Source organism: Peromyscus californicus, unplaced genomic scaffold (assembly GCF_007827085.1).
Source record: "Peromyscus californicus insignis strain IS unplaced genomic scaffold, ASM782708v3 Scaffold_4__1_contigs__length_199733344, whole genome shotgun sequence".
NCBI classification, from domain to species: Eukaryota; Metazoa; Chordata; class Mammalia; order Rodentia; family Cricetidae; genus Peromyscus; species Peromyscus californicus.
The window spans coordinates 53,973,724-53,986,261 of record NW_026294562.1 but is presented as its reverse complement, the minus strand read 5'-3'; the positions used below and the strand labels follow the sequence as shown (position 1 = coordinate 53,986,261).

The 12,538-nt window shown below is 48.6% G+C and overlaps 1 long non-coding RNA gene across 1 annotated transcript in view; it reads left to right on the top strand.

Annotated features, from left to right (window-relative positions):
- Positions 1-12,538, top strand: part of LOC128124730 (uncharacterized) — a 17,744-nt gene extending 5,206 nt beyond the window's left edge. Inside the window, exon 3 of the long non-coding RNA XR_008222949.1 lies at positions 11,210-12,538. This is a non-coding gene — a long non-coding RNA (uncharacterized LOC128124730). The remainder of the gene's footprint in view (positions 1-11,209) is intronic.

Below are 12,538 nucleotides of genomic sequence, written 5' to 3'. Positions count from 1 at the left end.
AAGAGCAGTCGGTGCTCTTAACCTCTGAGCCATCTCTCCAGCCCCCCCCCCCCCCCAGCTAGCTCTTAAAACTTAAAGTAGCCTGCTTTTACTCATCTACGTTCTGCCACGGCTTTTTGACCTCTTTTTCACTCTGTACATCTGACTGCCTCCGTATCTCGCTGGCATCTCTAGTGCGCCTAGATTCAAGTTCCTCTTTCTCTCCCCCAAAGTCCTGACTATCCTCTCCTGCCTCGCTATTGGCCATGCAGCTCCTTATTAAACCAACCAGAGTGACACCACATCTTCACAGTGTACACAAATACTCTGAAACACAATCTGGACTATATAGCGGTTCACACGGGACCCTGTCAAAATAAATAGAAAAATAAGAGGATACAGTGGTTCACAACAGTAATCCCAGCACTGGGGAAGGCTGAGTCCAGAGCTTATCATAAATTAGAGACCATCCTGAGTGGGCTAGGGGTAAGTTCCAGGCCAGCCTAGGCTAGAATGTAAGACTTGTCCCACCCACCCCACCCCACCCCACCACACACCCTCCCCACCCCCTCACTCCCCACCCCTGCATAAAAGTACAGAGAGCTGGGCACTGTGGAGGTAGAGGCAGGTGGATCTCTGAGTTCAAGGCCAGCCTGGTCTACAAAGTGAGTTCCAGGATAACCAGGGCTACACAGAGAAACCCTGTCTTGGGGGAAAAAAAACCAGAGAGAAACTCAAGGGTCTATCATCTATCACTCCCACTGCCCTACCTAGAGATGGTCTACTTCTGTGTCCTTTCTGAGGACATAAGTGTGCCAGGCACACACATGGCCATGGGCCTTCTGTTCTGCTTCACGGTGTTTTGCAATCTTGCTTGTTTCTCTGGTGGTGCTGGGAGGGGGCCCATGCTTCACACACCCTAAGCACGTAGTAGCACTGAACCACAGCCTGAGCTGCAGCCCCAGGCAGCCAAGATCTGCTGTCTTTCCGTTCAGGGAGCCAGGTATCACGGCTCACGCCTTTAATTCCAGAACTTGGGAAGCAGAGGCAAGCAGGTCTTTGTGAGTTTGAGACCAGCCTGGTCTACGTAGAAAGTTCCAGGACATTCAGGGCTACACAGAGAGATCATGTCTTCAAAAACCTAAACAAATAAATAAATGTTGCTGGAGGTCAGAGGTCAGCCTTTCGTGTTGACCCTCACTTCTGCCATCTTTAGAGAGGGCCTCATCTCTGCACTGTGTTCCAGGTTCTGGTCACAGGCACATGCCACTAAAGCCCTGTGGGTTTTTTTTGTTTGTTTGTTTGTTTGTTTTTTTTAACACTTTTAAGTCCCCAGCCCAGACTTGACATCTTAAGAACTGCACAGTTCTGGGCCTCTGCTGTCTCTTCTCCATTTAGTCTGCTGTTTTCGTTTGTTTGTTTTCTTTAGTTTTTTGAGCTGAGGACCGAACCCAGGGCCTTGCGCTTGCTAGGCAAGTGCTCTACCACTGAGCTAAATCCCCAACCCCGTTTGTTTGTTTTCGAGACAGGGTTTCTCTGTGTAGCCCTGGCTGTCCTGGAACTCACTCTGTAGACCAGGCTGGCCTCGAACTCAGATGCCTACCTCTGCCTCCTGAGTGCTGGGATTCAAGGTGTGCTCCACCACCAGGCTTCATTTAGTCTCCTGTTGATGGATGTTGAACACATTTGCATCTTGTCCTGTGAACGACAATGACATCAGAACTGGCTTTCTCGGAGGTCTTTTTTGATCAGTTTCTTTTCAATGAAATTAACTCCTCAGGTCGGTATGAGGGCTCACACCTGTAACCCCAGCATTCAGGAGGCTGAGAGGGATGGTAAATTTGAGGCTAGCCTTGGCTATATAATAATACTATATCTAAAAATAAAAAATGTGCTGGGCATGGTAGCACGTGCCTTTATTCCCAGGAAATGCAGATGAATCTCTGTGAGTTCCAGGCCAGCCAGGTCTATAGAGACTCTGCCCCCCAAGCCTGGTAGCTCATACCCATATTCCCAGCACGTGGGAAGGAGAGGCAAGAGGATCAAAAGAAGTTCCAAGCAAGCTTAGCTTAGTCTAAATAACAAGTTCCAGACTAGCCACAGCTGTACAGTAAGGCCCTATCTCAGAAAACAAAAACCAGGGCCAGCAAAATGCCTCAACAAACAGAAACACTTTTAGCCAGGCCTCACATCTGAGTTTGATCCCTGGGTCCCACATGGTGGAAAGAAAGAACCAACTCTCATAAGTTATCCTCTAACCAACACACACACACATTTATTTACAATAAATAAATAAATGTAATAAAGTTTAATTATTTTTATTTTAACTGATTCACAAAATTCATACAAGAAATAGAGAAGGTATAAATTAAGTCTAGAGGGCTGAGGATGTAGCTGGGTTAAGAGAACATTTGCCTCCCATTCAGGAAGCCCCAGGTAACATCTCCAATACTAGATAAGCCAAATTAAACCAGATGTAGTACATGCCTATGAGCCAACACTTGGGAGAAGGAGGAAGATTAGGAGTTCAATGTCATCCTCAGCTATAAGGACTTTGAAGCAAGCCTGAGCTACATAAACTTCTGTCAAAAAAAAAAATCCTGCTGGGCGGTGGTGGCGCACGCCTTTAATCCCAGCACTCGGGAGGCAGAGCCAGGCGGATCTCTGTGAGTTCGAGGCCAGCCTGGGCTACCAAGTGAGTTCCAGGAAAAGGCACAAAGCTACACAGAGAAACCCTGTCTCGAAAAAACCAAAAAAAAAAAAAAAAATCCTAGGCTTTGTGGCACAGACCTGTATACCCAGTCATAAGGGAAGCTGAGGCAGGGGAATTGCAAGCCAGGCTCTGTAGTCTAGCAAGTTCAAGATTCTATCTCAAAATACAAAACTAAAAGTTAGTCGGGCGCTGACAGCACATGCCTTTAATCCTAGCACTTGGGAAGCAGAGGCAGGTAGATCTTTGTGAGTTCGAAGCCAGCCTGGTCTACAGAGTGAGTTCCAGGACAGCCAGGGCTACACAGAGAAACCCTGTCTCGAAAAAAACAAAACAAACAAAAAGTAAAAGCTATCAGGTTTGGCTTGGTCTGGGACAAGGTCTCACTGTATAGCCCAGGCTGGCTTCAAACTCAGGAGCCTTCTGCCTCAGGCTGTTAGGTGCTGGATCACTGGCTTGTGTCGCCCCTCCCCCTGGTGCCAGTTTCTAAAAAGGCTCAGTTCACACTGCCGTCCAGCAGAGGGACCCAAAAGAAGGGCAAGGAGCAGAGACTGTCAGACAGACAAATGGACAGTGGACTCAGTGCCTCTGCCCCTGTCCGACAGTCCCTCCCTAGGTGCCCTTCTGGGTCTGCACAAGGTAGGCCTGGGAAACCTGCAGCCCTCAGTTCTCTTCCGACTTTGAGATTTCTGCATAGCCGTGATCCAACAGGAAGGCCAGCAGGAGCAGGGCTCTGGGACCGGGCCAGAGGCACAGTCACTGTGCAGCCTTTCCTCCCTGTTTGAGTGGCCTAGAGTCCCACCTGGTACCCCAGCGGCCTGGCTGCATCTGTACTCAGATGGTTCAGGACCCCAGACTCAGAAAGTCAAAACATGAAACAGCCTCCAGGGCTTGCTAGCATCTCCACAGAGACTCCCTCCTTCTAAGCCAACTGTGGGAGCAGGTGTTCAGGTCCAGAGACGCTCAGTGACCCATGCTGCCCAGGTGGGAGGCCAGATCCAGCTACAGTAGAGCCCAGAGTCCACTGCCCAGGGCTCACCAGGTGCCAGTACCCACCATGTGCCCCCCAGTGCCAGCTGCAGCCCTGACAGCTGAAGAGTGAAGCCAGCTCAGGTCTGCCACCCGTCAATTGGCCAGACCTTCCTTCCTGCTCTTCCCAAGGCTCTCTCTCAATTCTGGGCACCGTCCCTGCCTGTCTCCAGGGCTCTAGGCATCGCTGGAACCCAGACCTCCCTCTCCAGGCCTTCTCCAATGGCCTCTCCCTAAATTCAAATCAAGCTGGAATCTCTGTCCATGACCTTCAAGGCCCTGTGGAACAGGCCCCTTTACCACTCTGACTACCATGATTTAAATCTGAAATGTCCCCTGCAGGCTTGTGGCTTGAAGCTTTGGCCCCCAGATAGAGCAAATATGGCTCTATTTTGTTTTGGAAACAATAAGAAATGGGACCCCAGCTAAAGAAGGCAGATTTCTAGGGGCTGGTTGTCAGGGGTGTGTTATTTCTGCCTACTTCCTGTCTTGCTCTCTGCTTCCTGTTCAGCCATGATGTGAATCAGGCTGCTCCACCATGCCTTTCCCAACACGATGGATTGAACCCTCTGAAATCATGGGCGGAGTCTGTGGCTTGGTTGGTAGAGTGCTTGCCTAGCATGCATGATGCTCTGAGTTCAAGTCTCAGCACTACATATACCAGGACTGGTGGCACATGCCCATGATCCTAGCACGTGGGAGGTGGAAGCAGGAGGATCAGAAGTTCAAAACCATCTTCAGTCACATATCAAGTTCAAGGTCAGTCTGAGATAGGTGAGTCCCTGTCTCAAAAACAAAGGGCTGGAGAGGTGGCTTCACAGTTAAGAGGGCTACTGCTCTTTCAGAGGTCCTAAGTTCATTTCCCAGCATCCACAGGATGGCTTCAACCGTCTGTAACTGCAGTTCCAGGGACTCCCATGCCCTCTTCTGGCCTCCACAGGCAATGCATGCAGGTGGTGAAAAAGTATACATGCAGACAAAACACTTGTACACATAAAATAAAATAAAATAATCTTCAAAATAAAATAAAAATAAAAATTTGAATAAGTAAATTAGCCGGGTGGTGGTGGCGCACACCTTTAATCCCAGCACTTGGGAGGCAGAGGCAGGCGGATCTCTGTGAGTTCGAGGCCAGCCTGGGCTACTAAGTGAGTTCCAGGAAAGGCGCAAAGCTACCCAGAGAAACCCTGTCTCGAAAAAACCAAAAAAAAAAAAAAAATTTGAATAAGTAAATTAAAAAAAAATTTTCCTTTAGCCCGGAGATGGTGGCACATGCCTTTAATCCCAGCACTCAGGAGGCAGAGCCAGGTGGATCTCTGTGAGTTCAAGGCCAGCCTGGTCTACAGAGCCAGACCCAGGACAGGCACCAAAACTACACAGAGAAACCCTGTCTCAGAAAAAAAAAAAAAAAAGAAAGAAAAAAAAACTTCCTTTGTTTCTGTCAGGTATTTTGTTATTTATAGTAACAAAAAAGAGTAAGTAATACACTACCCATGCTGTGGGATGTCCTGTATGTTGTAAATAAATAAAAATCTGATTGGCCAGTAGCCAGACAGGAAGGATAGGGTAGGCAGGACAAGGAAGAAAAGAATACTGGAGGTGGAAGGCTGAGGCAGAGGGACGCTGCCAGCCGCCACCATGACAAGTGAGATGTAAGGTACCAGTAAGCCACGAGCCACGTGGCAATTTATAGACTAATAGAAATGGAATAATTTAAGATAGAAGAACAGTTAGCAAGAAGCTTGAGCCATCAGGACAAACAGTTTAAATAATATAAGCATCTGTGTGTTTATTTTATAAGTGGACTGTCAGAGGCCAGCCTGGGCTACAGAGTGAGTTCCAGGACAGGCTCCAAAGCTACACAGAGAAACCTTGTCTCCAAAAATAAAATAAAGTAAGTGGACTGTCAGACTGCTGGGACTTGGCGGGGCCCGGAGAGAAAACTCCAGCTACAAACCCAGTCTTCCTTCCTCTTTCCTTTACTCCCTCCCGGAACCCTCTGTCCCCTGTATGTCCTTCTGTCCTCCCTGTTCTCTCTCTCTCCCTCTCCACAAGAACCCCTCCTCTTTCTCACCCTTACTACATTCAGTCAACTACCCACTTCTCACAAAAGACTTTTCCTTTCTTCTGAAGACCCCAAGCCCCATCCCAGACCTACTGCATTCATGGTGGCTTCATCTTTCCTGTGGACCCGATGTCCCTGCCAAGCATATACGGCAACTACAGCCATCACAAGACTGCCAGCTCTGTATCTGTATAACCCCCATATCCCCTAGGCATAAAACTTGTTATTGTTAGCCCCATTCACAAGGAGGAGCATTCTGTTTAGAAAGGTTCCGTCACCTGAGGCCATGCATCCAGGAAGCTACTGTGTCAAGATCCAAAGCCAAGTTCCAATTCCTGACTAAGAGAATTCCCATGGCAGAGACAAGATAAAGAGCCTCCAACTAGGTGTGGTGGGCACACCTGTGATCCTAATACCAGGGAGATGGAGTCAGAGAATAAGGAGTTCAAAGTCACCCACTCGTCACCCTCGTATCAAATTTGAGGCCAGCCTAGGCTACATGAGGTTGTTAAAAGAACAAGAGAGGGGCTGGAGAGACGACTCAGAGGTTAAGAGCAAGGGCTGCTCTTCCAGAGGTCCTGAGTTCAATTCCCAGAACCCATGTGACAATTGTATCTCCAGCTCCAGAAGATCCAAAGCCCTCTTCTGGCCTCCAAACATAGTGCATGCACATGTTGCACAGATATGCAAGCAAGCAAACACCAATAGACAGAGAAATAAAATATTTTTCAATTTTCTTGATTAAATTCTGTGTAGCCCTGGCTGTCCTGGAACTCCATCTATGGACCAGGCTGGACTGGAACTCACAGAGATCCTCCTGCCTCTGCCTCCTAAGTGCTGGGATTAAAGGCATGTGCCACCACCACTTGTCCACTTGCTGCTCTTGCAGAGGTGGCAGGTTAGGTTCCTAGCACCCAGATGGCATCACATGGCTGTCTGTAATTCCAGTTCCAGGGAATCTGATGTTCTCCTCTGACTTCCAAGAGCACCAGGCATGCACATGGCACACATATGTATGTGCATACACATCAACAAATAAAAAGAAGGAAGAGAGAAAGAGGGCACCTCAGTACTAGGTGGTGCACACCTGTAGTCCCAGATGAGGCAGGAGGATTGCTTGAATCCAGAGTTCAAGATTAGCTTGAACAACATAGTGAGAACCTAAGTAAAGGACAGAGAGAGAGAGAGAGAGAGAGAGAGAGAGAGAGAGAGAGAGAGAGAGAGAGAGGAGAGAGCGAGCATGCACTCTGTGGGATTGTGGGACTGGACAGGAGGGAGCAGAGCTCAAGTCCACCACCTTGGGCTCCGGGAGCTCCCAACATACCTGCTCCCTGACCCCTCCCTGTCTAGTGAAAGAGCAAGGCAGGCATCCATGCACATCAGGTCACAAAGAGGAGCCCGAAGCCACCTGGGGTCACCAGCCACCCTTGTAATTAAAGATGCACATTAAGGACCTGCCACCATTAAACACCTATTAAGCAGGAAAATAAAATCCAGAAGGAAAGTGAGCTGTGAGGTGTACAAACTCCTCATTGAGGCCCTCCAAGAGGACCAACAAAACGGCCTTTGCCCTGGCTACACAGCCTTGGAGAACACACCCTGAGGAAGGAGTCTAAGAGGAAAGAAAGAGAAATGTGTCTGAAGCTGCTGCGTCCTGAAAGCTGGGAGGCCAGGTTTCCACCAAGAGAAGCCGAGAGTCGCACGTCTCTGCCTCACTGCGCCCAGACTTCCCTCATCCTCCCCACCTTAGGCTTTAGTACAGACTGTTCCTACATCTTAGAACACCCCTCCAGAGTTTGCCTTCAGAGTCCATGCCTGGCAGATTCACTGCTGAGTCCCTGAATGCCACACAAGGACTCAGACATGGCTCTCAGCAGACAGCAGCTGAAGGCAGGGCACCTTACGTGACTGTGAGGGGACCTGGGGGTAAAATGTGAAACCCTAGACATCTGAACATGCCCCTTAGAATTATACAAGAAACATGGCATTATGAGATCCAAAGTCACATTTTAAGTTTTTTGTTTTTTTTTTTTGAGACAGGGTTTCTCTGTTTAGCTTTGCGCCTTTCCTGGAACTTACTTGGTAGCCCAGGCTGGCCTCGAACTCACAGAGATCCGCCTGGCTCTGCCTCCCGAGTGCTGGGATTAAAGGCGTGCGCCACCACCGCCCGGCTTACATTTTAAGTTTTAATTACCATGCCTACGAGATCCATGAAACAAAAATGCCTGTGATCTGCAAACCTTGCTCAAGGACAGATAGTTCCTCAAATGCTGGAGGCTGTTGTTTATGGGAGATGACAAGCCACATGTTTTTCACTCCCCTAAACAAGTTTGTTTGACCCATCTGCACCGGATGTGCTTGATCACATGTGGGCGGGAGGTTCACAGGCAGGAAATACATCAGGATGTACGCTTGCCCCTGATTGGATGTAGGCTGGAAGTATGTCAGGATGTATGCTTGCCCCTGATTGGACCTGATGGGAAATACTTAGACTGCTGCAAACCATTTTCTGGAAACCCAGAGATGATGGACCTGGCCAGAGCCCATTCACCTGGCCAGTATTTAATTAAAGTTTGCTCCAAATTTGGCTTTAAATTACAGTAGTGGGTCAGGTGGTGGTGGTGCATGACTTTAATCCCAGCACTTGTGGGGCAGAGCCAAGTGGATCTCTGTGAGTTCGAGGCCAGCTGGTCTACAGAGCGAGATCCAGGACAGGCACCAAAACTACACAGAGAAACCCTGTCTCAAAAAAAAAAAAATTACAGTTGTGGTCTTATTCTTGACTGGTGGGAGTAACAGCTTCCCACTGGGTGAAGTCACCAATATCAAGAATTCATTTTGGGACCTGGGCATGGTGGCACAACACCTGTAATCCCAGCACTCAGGAGCCCGAGGCAGGAGGATTACTGCAATTATAGACTACATAGTCATTTCCAGGACAGCTGAGCTGCAGTGTGAAGTGTAACAGAGCCCCTGACCAAAGTGGGAAAAAAGCTGGCAGAAGACTCAGTAAAGACGGCGGGAACCCGCCTGACTCCATTTTGAAGGCAGGAGCCATTATGCTGTATTGTTAAGTTTCTATTTACTGTGAGAGCTGAGTTGCTCTCTCTTTCCTGGAACCTGACCTTCCCCAACCTGTGACCTTGACTTGTTTTTGAGAATACACTTACCCTCCCTGACCCTCCCTAATCACATGATAACCATGTGATTTCCCCCCCATTTCCTTATTGCCCCATTGTCTCCCTTCTGTAAGACTACTTAAAACTCCTTAAAAGGGGCCCACGAAATGGATTTGGGGCTGTTCTCTTTAACCCGATTTAAAAGGCAGCTGCTGGCCAGTTCTTGGGTACACCCCAATAAAAACCAAGCTTGCTTCAGATTTGTTCAAATTGTGGTAGTGGTCTTATTCTCGATGTTGGGATTAACAATGGCTGCAGAGCAAGGCTGAGGATCCAAGTTCGTTCATCCCCAGAACCCTCAGGAAAGGAGAGCTGACCCCCTGAATGTTGTCTTCTGGTCTGGAAGATCCACTGCGGTAGAAGTAGGGTGATGGAGGAGATCAAGGTTGGTGGGACAGAGGCTTAGAGCAGGGTCACAAGGCCACACAGGGATCTGGGACAGCTCAACACATGCTCCTTCCAAGGCTGACAGTTTGGACTTTTTTTTTTTTTTTTTTTTTTTTTTTTTGGTTTTTCGAGACAGGGTTTCTCTGAGTAGCTTTGCGCCTTTCCTGGAACTCACTTGGTAGCCCAGGCTGGCCTCGAACTCACAGAGATCCGCCTGCCTTTGCCTCCCGAGTGCTGGGATTAAAGGCGTGCGCCACCACCGCCCGGCCAGTTTGGACTTTTGAGAGAGGGTCTCACTATATACCTCTGGCTTATCTGATACTCACTGTGTAGACCAGGCTAGCCTCAAACTCACAGAGATCTTCCTGTCTCTGCCTCGCAAGAACTGGAATTAGAGCTGTGTGCCACCATGCCTGGCTTCCAAGGTTGGTAGAACATCAGAGAAGTGATACCAACCATTTGGATGCCATGGGCTCCCCAATGATCCCTCTTTTCAGAAGTGGCCCTTGAGTGGCCTGTGCTTCTTCCTCTCTACCCAGTGTCTCTCTTTCTCCCATAGCAGCAGTATCCTCAGTTTTAGCTGAACATATGATTGCTTGGAAGAAAGTGATTTCCCAGGTTCCCTTGCAGCTGTTTGGACCACATGACTAAATTCTGTCCAATGAGATATAAGAGGAAAAGACACACAGTAGAAGCCTCTTTACCTTGGTTTCATTTTCTGCAGTTTTAGTTGCCAGTGGCTTATCAGGGTCTGAAAATATTAAATAGAATTTTTCAGAAATAAATAATTCATACTTTTTTTTTTTGGAACCTGTCCTGGAACTTCCTCTATAGACCAGGCTGGCCTCGAACTCACAGAGATCCACCTGCCTCTCCCTCCCGAGTGCTCAGATTAAAGGCATCACCACCACCGACAGGCAATTCACACCTTTTAAGTTATGCACTATTCTGAGTAACAAAGTAGAAGTCAGTCCGCTTCATCCTTTCAAGCATATCCACAGTGTATAGGCTACCCTCCTGTTAGTAATTAAGTAGCTACCTTGGTCATCAGATGGACTGTCAGAGTATCACAGCTCTTGTATTCAAATAGCACCTGCTGGGCTGGAGAGATGACTCACCATCAAATAGCATTTACTTGACTCAATAATGACCCCAAAAAGTCATGGTGCATGTGAGGATTGGGAGAAAGCAATCTCTCTCTCTCTCTCTCTCTCTCTCTCTCTCTCTCTCTCTCTCTCTCTCACACACACACACACACACACACACACACACACACACACACACACACATACACACACACACATACTACTTAGATGAGGCTGGTCTTGAACTTCTGATCCTTCTGCCTCCATCTTGTTGGTACTGGGACTATAGGCATGGACTACCACACCTGATTTAATGTGTCCTGCCTTCCCTCTGTTCTCATGCCACTAAATTCAACACAGAAAACTCACCAGACTCAGGGATCTCCACATGCCAAGCAAGTGGTGTGACCTCTGATCCAGTTCAGTTCAGATACTCTCTACCTGGACAGGACATGAGGTCCCACTAGTTGGGGGTTTGACTCCCCAAGATTGTTCTGTTCTAGATGCCAGCTGCCAGCTTCAGGTTGTTTGTGCATACAACCAGGTTTGTAAGGATTCGGTCCTTAATTACGTCATCAGCCTTCAACAGCATCCCAGCCTAAAAAGCAGGCGGGCCCTCTGTGCGTCCCTCTCTTTTCTTTCTGCTCCTTCCTTCTGTCTGTCTTCTTCTCTCCCTCTCTCTCCCCCTTCCCTTTCTCTCTCTCTCTCTCTCTCTTCCCTCTCCTCCCCCAATAAAGCTCTAAAAAGGTAACTATGACTCGTGACTCTCCTCCAGCACTCTCCTCTGCCGGCATGACCGCAGCGTGCCGTTTAACCAACATTGGTGCCATGACTCGGATACACCACTGAGTGAGCACCGAGGATCTGCTGTGACCGCTGCCACCTGCCGCCTTCCTCCTCCATCCAGCGAGACCGCCACCTCCACTGGACACCCACACAGCTACCACTACTGCTACCACCATGATTCTTCACAGTGAGTCTGCCGTTCTCGCAGCTGTAGTCTGAGCTATATTCTTTGTTGTCCTCGGGCTGTACTTGCAATGGCAGGCACATTTTTGCTCCTGACGAGGGGGTAAATGGTGTCTAGGGTTCAACAGTGGACCAACTGCAGTACAGCCGAGTCCTCACCTTCCCTTGACGAAGAGGATTGGTGACTTGAGCTGATTCATAGATCTCTCTCCACTTTTTGGGGACACCCAAGATTGGAGTCTGATCCCGGTTTGTTATTTTAATTTTTTATTTTTCTCTCAGCTACAGCCATGAGATAAAGGGGCAGATACGATACATTTACCACCTACATTGGCGGATGGGACGGGCATAACAGCGTCACGGGAACTTCTGCCAGCAAACAGGCAAATAAGAGTTACTTTATCTCCAAGCTTTCTGCTAAAGTTCTAAACCCTTCTCCTTAACCACTTCTGCATCTGACACATGCAACCTTTTCTGTCTGACTTCCGCCGGCGGTGGGCGGGCTCAAATGGGCGGGCTTGGGCGGTTTCAACGACTCGCCCTAACTCACCTTAACTCCACCCACTCATTCTCACGTGCATACAGACAGGGCCCTGATCTTTGCCTTGTCCCTAATTCCAAAAAAACAAATTCTCATGCACCACAAGCTTTTCTCTTCCCAGTTCCCTGTTCTAACTCACTGTTCAGCTAATGGCACAGGACCACCACAGAACCAGAGTCCAGAGAGCATCAACATCTTGTCAAACAGAAAGTTCCCAGCCACAGCCAAGAGGGATACATGTCTCCAGAGCTAATGGATGACAGACAGCATCCCACAACGCCTGTCTACCTCAGAAGACTCCCCCAAGAGCCAACCAACGTCCAATTGTCAGCTGGAAGCAGTTTTTGAGAGGAACGACGTCCCTAGTCCCATCTACCTGCTTTTTTTTTTATAATAAGGGAAAGTCTGGGATGTAAGGATTCGGTCCTTAATTACGTCATCGGCCTTTGACGGCATCCCAGCCTAAAAAGCAGGTGGGCCCTCTGTGCGTCCCTCTTTCCTTGCTGCTCCTTCCTTCTGTCTGTCTTCTTCTCTCCCTCTCTCTCCCTCCCTTCCCTTTCCTCTCTCTCTCTCTCTCTCCCTCTCCCCCCCCCC